This window comes from Bos taurus, unplaced genomic scaffold (genome assembly GCF_002263795.3).
Source record: "Bos taurus isolate L1 Dominette 01449 registration number 42190680 breed Hereford unplaced genomic scaffold, ARS-UCD2.0 Super-Scaffold_1723_ScbfJmS_2085, whole genome shotgun sequence".
NCBI lineage: Eukaryota > Metazoa > Chordata > Mammalia > Artiodactyla > Bovidae > Bos > Bos taurus.
Window position 1 is genome coordinate 8,562,230 of NW_020192292.1, and position 9,267 is coordinate 8,571,496.

Sequence of the window (9,267 nt, forward strand, 5' to 3'; positions counted from 1 at the left end):
ATGCATAGAAAAAAGTGAAGCCTAGTTTTATATATATCGGGTTGGCTAAAAAGTTCAAGTTTTTCTGTAAGATGTTACATATTTATATACATATATTTATTCACTTTTTTTAGATGTAGCATAAATAGTCAATAGATTATTTACCCATTTTTTTGCAAATTCTTTTCCAACACTGGTAATAGGGATCCTTGGCTCTTCATCAAAGACAGAGAGGCTCATTTCAATATTATAGAAGGAAACTGTAAAAATAAGGAGATCAATTTCATTCCTTTAGTTCAAGAAATTTAACTTCTGCAACTCTGGTCAAAACTGCTCTTCACTTTAAAGAAACCAAACAATGAAACCTCATTCTTAAACTCGGCTTAATTTAACTCCAAGGTCAAGAACCAGTACTTTTGGATCCATAAACCAAAGCAAACCAGGATGTACCCTGGCAATTTTGCTTTAATTTTTTGGGCTGTTCCTTGATTTCTGCACAACTGACAGATATTCTACAACTCCTCCCAAATCCTAGTTTTCATTGGCCAACAGATTTCTAGTCCTTTTAGTGGCCAAGCTGAACATTATCTCACAGGTTCATTTGTACTGAGCAAATGTTTATTTCTTCCTATGCCCTTCTTTATGCTTCTGGCTTTTCTCTTTATTCCCTTGTTTCTCTTGTCTGTACTATCAAATTTCAATTTAAAAAATTTTCTATTTTAGAATATTAAAGTTGAGAAAATGGATTTCCCTGGTGGTCCAGTGGTTAAAGCTCCATGTTTCCATTACAGGGGGCATGAGTTTGACTCCTGGTTGGGGAAATTCTGTATGCCGTTGGTGTGGCCAAAAAAATATCTATGTGTATGTCTATATCTATATATAAAAGTTGAAGGAACATCCAATATTTGAATTATTTGGAAGCCAAATACTCCCTGGTCACAGATAAGCATTAGAAGCCAGCTGGAGGTGGGAACTGGAGAAGACTGAAACCTGCATTAACGGAATTCAAAAAGAGCAAGCTAGAGTATCTTCTGGTGTTTTCTGGTATGTGGTCAACATGTTGGACCTAAGGCCATATAATCCTCTTATAGGGAAGGGGGTAAGGTTCCTGACCCATGTCCACACTGGCAGAGTCAGAGCATTCGGAACAAAATGGATGGAAAGGAGGCTTAAAAATGTCATACATTTGCATTATATGTCAATAAAGGAAAGGTAAGAAAGATGGCTAGAGAATTGTGTTTGGAATAAGGTACCCACTGTAGATACTGTCTGAAGGAGATAAGAAACACCTGTACCCTTCTTTTGCCCTTTCTGCCTTCAGAGAATTGGCTCTCTTTGAGAACACATATCCCATTGTGCATACATTCTATTATGCGACATACATTGCAGAACGTATCTATGGACTTAACGGCAATAGGTGAAGTCAAAGTTTTGGTAGATAAAAAGGAAGGTGTGGAGTCCAGCCAGGTTGTCTCAAAAGAGGAAGAAGGTGATGAGGACACATTTGCTGTAAAAGGATGTGTTACTCCAGTGGAGATGAGCGGAAATAGGGCTCCAGTAGCAGCGGATGTAGTGGCAGCTATATTTAGAAGGGAGTCCTGTGTGGGCTTAGGAAGAACTAACATAGCGGGTGCTGATGCAGCTGGGATTCTGCTCCATGCAGATGTTGTTGTAGGGCTAGGTAGAAACATGGCACCAACAGATGGGGTATGGTCAACTGGAGGTGATTTACTCATTCTGCTAAAGGATGGAGCTTGAGGCACAGTCCTGGAGTTGGCAGTCACAGTGATTCTGGAAAATGCTTCAGAAGATTTGGAAATGTAGGGACTGTCATCTGTGATTTTTATAGACACAGGGAAAAGACTTGGGAAGCCCGTAGTGATACCGCCCATGGTAGGTGTAGGGGTGGTTTCGGCGAGTACAGCACTTACACCAGCAAAAGATCCTATTGTAAAGTGAGTGTGTGGGTGTGTTGGTGTGATGTCAGAAGTCAGAAATGTCAGGATTTTAAAATCTCTTCTAAGCCATGCACTGTGAGGCCACCCAAGATGGGCAGGTCATGGTGGAGAGGCCTGACAGATGTGGTCCACTGGAGAAGGGCACGGCAAACCACTTCAGTATTCTTGCCTTGAGAACCCCATGAACAGTATGAAAAGGCAAAATGATAGGATACTGAAAGAGAAACTCCCCAGGTCAGTAGGTGCCCAACATGCTACTGGAGATCAGTGGAGAAATAACTCCAGAAAGAATGAAGGGATGGAGCCAAAGCAAAAACAATACCCAGTTGTGGATGTGACTGGTGATAGAAGCAAGGTCCGATGCTATGAAGAGCAATATTGCATAGGAACCTGGAATGTTAGGTCCATGAATCAAGGAAAATTGGAAGTGGGCAAACAGGAGATGGTAAGAGTGAATGTCGACCTTCTAGGAATCAGCAAACTAAAATGGACTGGAATGGGTGAATTTAACTCAGATGACCATTATATCTACTACTGCAGGCAGGAATCCCTTAGAAGACATGGAGTAGCCATCATGGTCAACAAAAGAGTCCGAAATGCAGTACTTGGATGCAATCTCAAAAACGACAGAATGATCTCTATTCATTTCCAAGGCAAACATTCAAAATCACAGTAATCCAAGTCTATGCCCCAACCAGCAATGCTGAAGAAGCTGAAGTTGAACGGTTCTATGAAGACCTACAAGACCTTTTAGAACTAACACCCAAAAAAGATGTCCTTTTCATTATAGGGGACTGGAATGCAAAAGTAGGAAGTCAAGAAACACCTGGAGTAACAGGCTAATTTGGCCTTGGAATATGGAATGAAGCAGGGCAAAGGCTAACAGAGTTTTGCCAAGAGAACACACTGGTCATAGCAAACACCCTCTTCCAACAACACAAGAGAAGACTCTACACATGGACATCGCCAGATGGTCAACACCGAAATCAGATTGATTATATTCTTTGCAGCCAAAGATGGAGAAGCTCTATACAGTCAGAAAAAAACAAGACTGGGAGCTGACTGTGGCTCAGATCATAAACTCCTTATTGCCAAATTCAGACTTAAACTGAAGAAAGTAGGGAAAACCACTAGACCATTCAGGTATGACCTAAATCAAATCCCTTATGATTATACAGTGGAAGTGAGAAATAGATTTAAGGGACTAGATCTGATAGATAGAGTACCTGATGAACTATGGACAGAGATTTGTGACATTGTACAGGAGACAGGGATCAAGACCATCCCCATGGAAAAGAAATGCAAAAAAGCAAAATGGCTGTCTGAGGAGGCCTTACAAAATAGCTGTGAAAAGAAGAGAAGCGAAAAGCACAGGAGAAAAGGAAAGATATAAGCATCTGAATGCAGAGTTCCAAAGAATAGCAAAGAGAGATAAGAAAGCCTTCCTCAGTGATCAGGGCAAAGAAAACAACAGAATGGGAAAGACTAGAGATCTCTTCAAGAAAATTAGAGATACCAAGGGAACATTTCATGCAAAGATGGGCTCGATGAAGGACAGAAATGGTATGGACCTAACAGAAGCAGAAGATATTAAGAAGAGGTGGCAAGAATACACAGAAGAACTGTACAAAAAAGATCTTCATGACCAAGATAATCACGATGGTATGATCACTCACCTAGAGCCAGACAGCCTGGAATGTGAAGTCAAGTGGGCCTTAGAAAGCATCACTACGAACAAAGCTAGTGGAGGTGATGGAATTCCAGTTGAGCTATTTCAAATCCTGAAAGATGATGCTGTGGAAGTGCTGCACTCAATATGCCAGCAACTTTGGAGAACTCAGCAGTGGCCACAGGACTGGAAAAGGTCAGTTTTCTTTCCAATCCCAAAGAAAGATAATGCCAAAGAATGCTCAAACTACTGCACAATTGCACTCATCTCACACGCTAGTAAAGTAATGCTCAAAATTCTCCAAGCCAGGCTTCAGCAATACGTGAACCGTGAACTTCCTGATGTTCAAGCTGGTTTTAGAAAAGGCAGAGGAACCAGAGATCAAATTGCCAACATCTGCTGGATCATGGAAAAAGGAAGAGAGTTCCAGCAAAACATCTATTTCTGCTTTATTGACTATGCCAAAGCCTTTGACTGTGTGAATCACAACAAACTGTGGAAAATTCTTCAAGAGATGGGAATACCAGACCACCTCTTGAGAAACCTATATGCAGGTCAGGAAGCAACAGTTAGAACTGGACATGGAACAACAGACTGGTTCCAAATAGGAAAAAGAGTACATCAAGGCTGTATATTGTCACCCTGCTTATTTAACTTATATGCAGAGTACATCTTGAAAAATGCTGGGCTGGAAGAAGCACAAGCTGGAATCAAGATTGCCAGGAGAAATATCAATAAACTCAGATATGCAGATGATACCACCCTTATGGCAGAAAGTGAAAAGGAAATAATAGACTCTTGATGAAAGTAAAAGAGGAGAGTGAAAAAGCTGGCTTAAAGCTCAACATTCAGAAAAGGAAGATCATGGCATCTGGTCCCATCACTTTATGGGGAATAGATGGAGAAACAGTGGAAACAGTGGCAGACTTTATTTTTTGGGGCTCCAATATCACTGCAGATGGTGACTGCAGCCATGAAATTAAAAGATGCTTACTCCTTGGAAGAAAAGTTATGACCAACCTAGACAGCATATTGAAAAGCAGAGACATTATTTTGCCAACAAAGGTCCACCTAGTCAAGGCTATGGTTTTTCCAGTGGTCATGTATGGATGTGAGAGTTGGACTGTGAAGAAAGCTGAGTGCCGAAGAATTGATTCTTTTGAACTGTGGTGTTGGAGAAGACTCTTGAGAGTCCCTTGGACTGCAAGGAGATCCAACCAGTCCATTCTAAAGGAGATCAGTCCTGGGTGTTCTTTGGAAGGAGTGATGCTAAAGCTGAAACTCCAGTACCTTGGCACCTCATGCGAAGAGTTGATTCAGTGGAAAATACTCTGATGCTAGGAGGGATTGGGGGCAGGAGGAGAAGGGGACGACAGAGGATGAGATGGCTGGATGGCATCACCAACTCAATGGATGTGAGTTTGAGTGATCTCTGGGAGTTGGTGATGGACAGGGAGGCCTGGCGTGCTGCGATTCATGGGGTCGCAGAGAGTCGGACATGACTGAGCAACTGAACTGAAGTGAACTGAATATCTCTTCTGGAGAGGAAGATATAATGTGAAGAGTATTGGATCTAGTTGCCAGGGCTGAACCTCAAGGAAGACTAGTTAAGATCCAAGTCAACATGGGTGAAGCAGCAGCCTTTGAAATGATAGATTATGAAGTGGCATCTGAAATATTTGATGGGAGTGTGGTCCCAGGAGTTACAGATGTAGTTGTCTTCTCAAATGTGTGCTTAATGTCAGCCAAAGTAACAGGTATAGATTTTGAAGATATTGATAATGAAGGGGCTCTCAGACATCCTCAAGGTAGGAAGAGTTCCTGTTGCGGAAATTGATGACATTGCCATTACATCTCCAGGTACAAGACCAGTCTAAGAGACTGGGAATGTTGACAAAGATTCTAGACTAACGTAAGGACTCTCTGTTTGCTTCTTGTGGGATGTAGGTACATGAGTAGTGGTAGAAGCTGAAAATTGAGAATCTTCAGCTGTGGGTGTGTTTCAGGAAGTCAAAAGCAGAGACTGGGCATTACTAGATGTGGTTTTTGTTTGTAGAACTGGAAATCCAACTCTTTGGGACATAGGAGGAAGAGAAGTCTTTGGAGTAGAGAACTTGGCTTCAGTACTTTGAGGTGAAAAAAGAATTGATGTCGAAGAGGGTGAAGTTGTACCGGATGGAATCCAGGGAGGGTATGAAACAGGTATATTCACAGACATGGCACCTTTTGTCAGTTCAGCTGTTGAAGTATTTTCTGATGAGGAAGTCTTCTTTTCTGTATTTGAAGAATGATAAGTGGTAATTTTTACACTTTTTGTGGATCCAGGAGTGCTCTTAAAGCCAGTCAAAGATGGGGAAATTTGAATGTTCAAGGAAGTGTGGAGATTTTCCAGAGTAGATGAAAGCACACTTTCAGGGGCACCAGTTCTGGAATGAGTACTTATGAGAGCTGTTGCTTTACCACTGCTTACAGTTGAAAGAGAGCTGTTAGTAATCCCAGGGAATATGCTCAGAGTGGTGCTCTGATATCTTTGTGATGATTGTTGGGTTGTTGATAGAAATGATGAAAATGTGGTCTTTGGAATGGAAGAAATAGCTTCTGTGTTCTTAGAACTGAGTAGAGGAGAGACAGGGATGCCTATGAATGGAGTCACTGTCCCAGCCATGATAGTGGTTGGAATGGTTTTCCCAGAGGGAAAAGTTGGCTCTGCTGGGGAGGAAAAGGATGTAGGTGTGATGCTGGATGACACTTTAGTTATTTCTGAAGTAGTGAAAGCAATGGAAGCCACTGCATTTTTTGAAGCAGACCCAGCATATGTCAAAGGTGTGACATCTAATGACAATGTTTGCATGGTCATAGAAGGCCTGGGGGTAACTGAAGACAATGAAGTATGGAATGATCCACCTGTTGTGGAAGCATCAGAAGAAACAGTAGGAGGTGGAAAAGCAGAGACATTAACTGACATTGAGGACATCTCAGACCCGGCCCAGAAGTGGCTACAGAGGTACTTTTCAAACAATCTGAATGTCTGTTTTAGAAAATCCAGTCATTAGTACAGTAGGAGTGCCCAAAACACTTTTAGAGGTGAAGGGAGTGACACTAACTGGCCGTGAGGACATCTAGTAGATATGAATGGACGTTATCATAGAAGTTTTCCCAAGAAGTGCTATAGATACATTTGAAGCAGAAAGGGCTGTAGTGATCCTGTCAGTAGACACAGCTATAAAATTGGCCCTAGATAGTCGAGCTGTGGAAGGAGATGGGGACTCAGGGGAAGTTTGTGTGCTTTCAGAAATGAGAGAGGCAACTGAAGACACCTCAGGCTGAGTCCTAGGTGAAAGCAAGTGTAAAAAAGTTGTTTTATTGTTTATAGGATTTGATATGCTGGTTGTCCCGGAAGTTATGGTATCTACAAAGGAACTGTCCTGGCGGTGTGAGAAAGGGTGAGTCACGGAGGTGGTGCTTACTATCTTTTTCTCAGTCCTGGGAGTATATACTGAGAGGGCACTCATGCTCCCTTTTTCAGGAGATATAAGTGTGGTAATTGTCAGAGCCCGTGAAGGGAGAGCTGTTTTCCCAAGACCAGTAGACATTTCTGAAACATGGACCTCCTCTGTGTTACTCGTGGTTGAGGTAGATGGAGTCTTTGTGCTCCCAGAAGTGGGAGATGGAGCTGGATTCCCCTCAGGTGGAGTTTCTGAAGTCCAAGGTGCTATGTAGATGTGGGTGGAATTAAAGATATCTGTAGTTTCGTTGTATGAACTCTTAGGGGTCATTTTCATTGATTTTGTAGAAAACCAACTTTTTCTCACCTCAGCAGTTGTTGTATTTTCCAATCAGGTAGTCAGCTTCTCTGCATCAGGAAAGGGGGAAATAGACTCATCTGTTGCTTCCAGCATTGTTGCAAATGGAGAAACCTTGATCATCACTGCTAGAGGCGATTTTCCCTCAAGATAATGGGAAGTTGTTTCTTTCCTTGTCACAGTAGCAATGAATCTTTGTATCATTGCAGAGTCTGGAAGGAGGGGGTGGGGGGCGGTTGTCTCTCCAAATGCAATTGTACCATTTGTCTCTGTGTGTTCTCAGAAGCACTCTCCTCAGTAGAAAAAAATTGGTTCCACATCAGCAAGGGTAGATATTCTATCTACAAGTGGAACAACTGTCTCCCTTGGTGTGGGAAGAAGTTCATTTCCAAGTACTGTGAATGCAGGGGTGGTTTTTAGTAGTAAGGTGCTAAATTTAGACTCAGGCAGTTGGGTTACAGATGTGACTCCAGAAACCATGGAGAAGTTAGTGAGCCATGGAGATGTCAATTTGGATAGAACTGTTATATATCTGTCTGTAGTAGTATTAGCGATAGTGGTGGCCTTGCACTCTGGATGCTTCTGGTTGGATGATAATATTAGTAGTTGTGGATTAATGCTCTGTATTAGAAGTACTCCCATGGAACACTGATGTCAACAAGGTCTGATCTGGCCTGGAAGTCCAAGTGATCTCATTTGTGAAGAATAGATGGACACCTTCATCACTTGTTGATGTGGAACCAGACTCAGATTCCTTGGATGTGGAAGCTGATCTAGTGGAAATCAGAGGAAGCATGTTTCCACCACCTGTGGGTATATTCTATGCATATACTGGCCCAGTGATTGTGGAGGAAAATATAGTTTCAGCCACTGTAGGTGCAAGTGTTTTCCCAGGAGTCAAGGCTGTATGTGTTGTCTCAACATCACTAACGATCTGTACACCCTGAGCTTTGGTGAATGGAGAGGATGTTCTGAAAGAAAGTGCCATAGAAGAGGCCTCTTTTGGTATGAAGGTAGATATTGCGTCTTCCACTGTGGGTGAAGAGTCAGCCTGGAAATTTGTAGATGGTGATTCTATTTCAGCTGTTCTTAGCACAGGTGTCATCTCAATAGGGAGAAGGCAATGGCACCCCACTCCAGTACTCTTGCCTGGGAAATCCCATGGATGGAGGAGCCTGGTGGGCTGCAGTCCATGGGGCTGCTAAGAGTCGGACACGACTGAGCGACTTCGCTTTCACTTTTTACTTTCATGCATTGGAGAAGGAAATGGCAACCCACTCCAGTGTTCTTGCCTGGAGAATCCCAGGGACGGGGGAACCTGGTGGGCTGCTGTCTATGGAGTCGCACAGAGTCGGACACGACTGACGTGACTTAGCAGCAGCAGCAGCAGCATCTCAATAGACCTAGTTGAATAAACTGAAAATGGTATTTCCATATCAGTTGTGGCCAATATGGATGCTATCTGCTGCTGCTGCTAAGTCGCTTCAGTCATGTCCACCTCTGTGTGACCCCATATACGGCAGCCCACCAGGCTCCCCCGTCCCTGGGCTGTCTGATTTCTAGGAAATACAGAATCCATTGAAACAGCTGTGGAGATAAGCACAGACTCAGGTGGCAGTGTTGATGCAGTCCCAATGGGAGTAGCTGTAGTTGAAGTCGGATCCACTGTGGACTGACGTACACTTCTAGCAGCTGTAGATGCAGGAAACTCCTGGCTAGCTGTGGCAATAGGGAGTGCCCCAATACCTGGGGATTTGTGTTTGGGCCAAGATGTTGTAGACATGGATTTTGACTCAATCGGTGAGAATAAAGATGCTGTCCTCATAACAGCCGACTGAGATCCAGTTACTGAAGGTTT

The 9,267-nt window shown here is 42.9% G+C and overlaps 1 pseudogene; it reads right to left on the reverse strand.

Annotated features, from left to right (window-relative positions):
* LOC112445818 (adhesion G-protein coupled receptor G4-like) overlaps nt 1-7,382 on the reverse strand; it is a 44,647-nt pseudogene extending 37,265 nt beyond the window's left edge.
* Between the last annotated feature and the right edge of the window lie 1,885 nt (nt 7,383-9,267).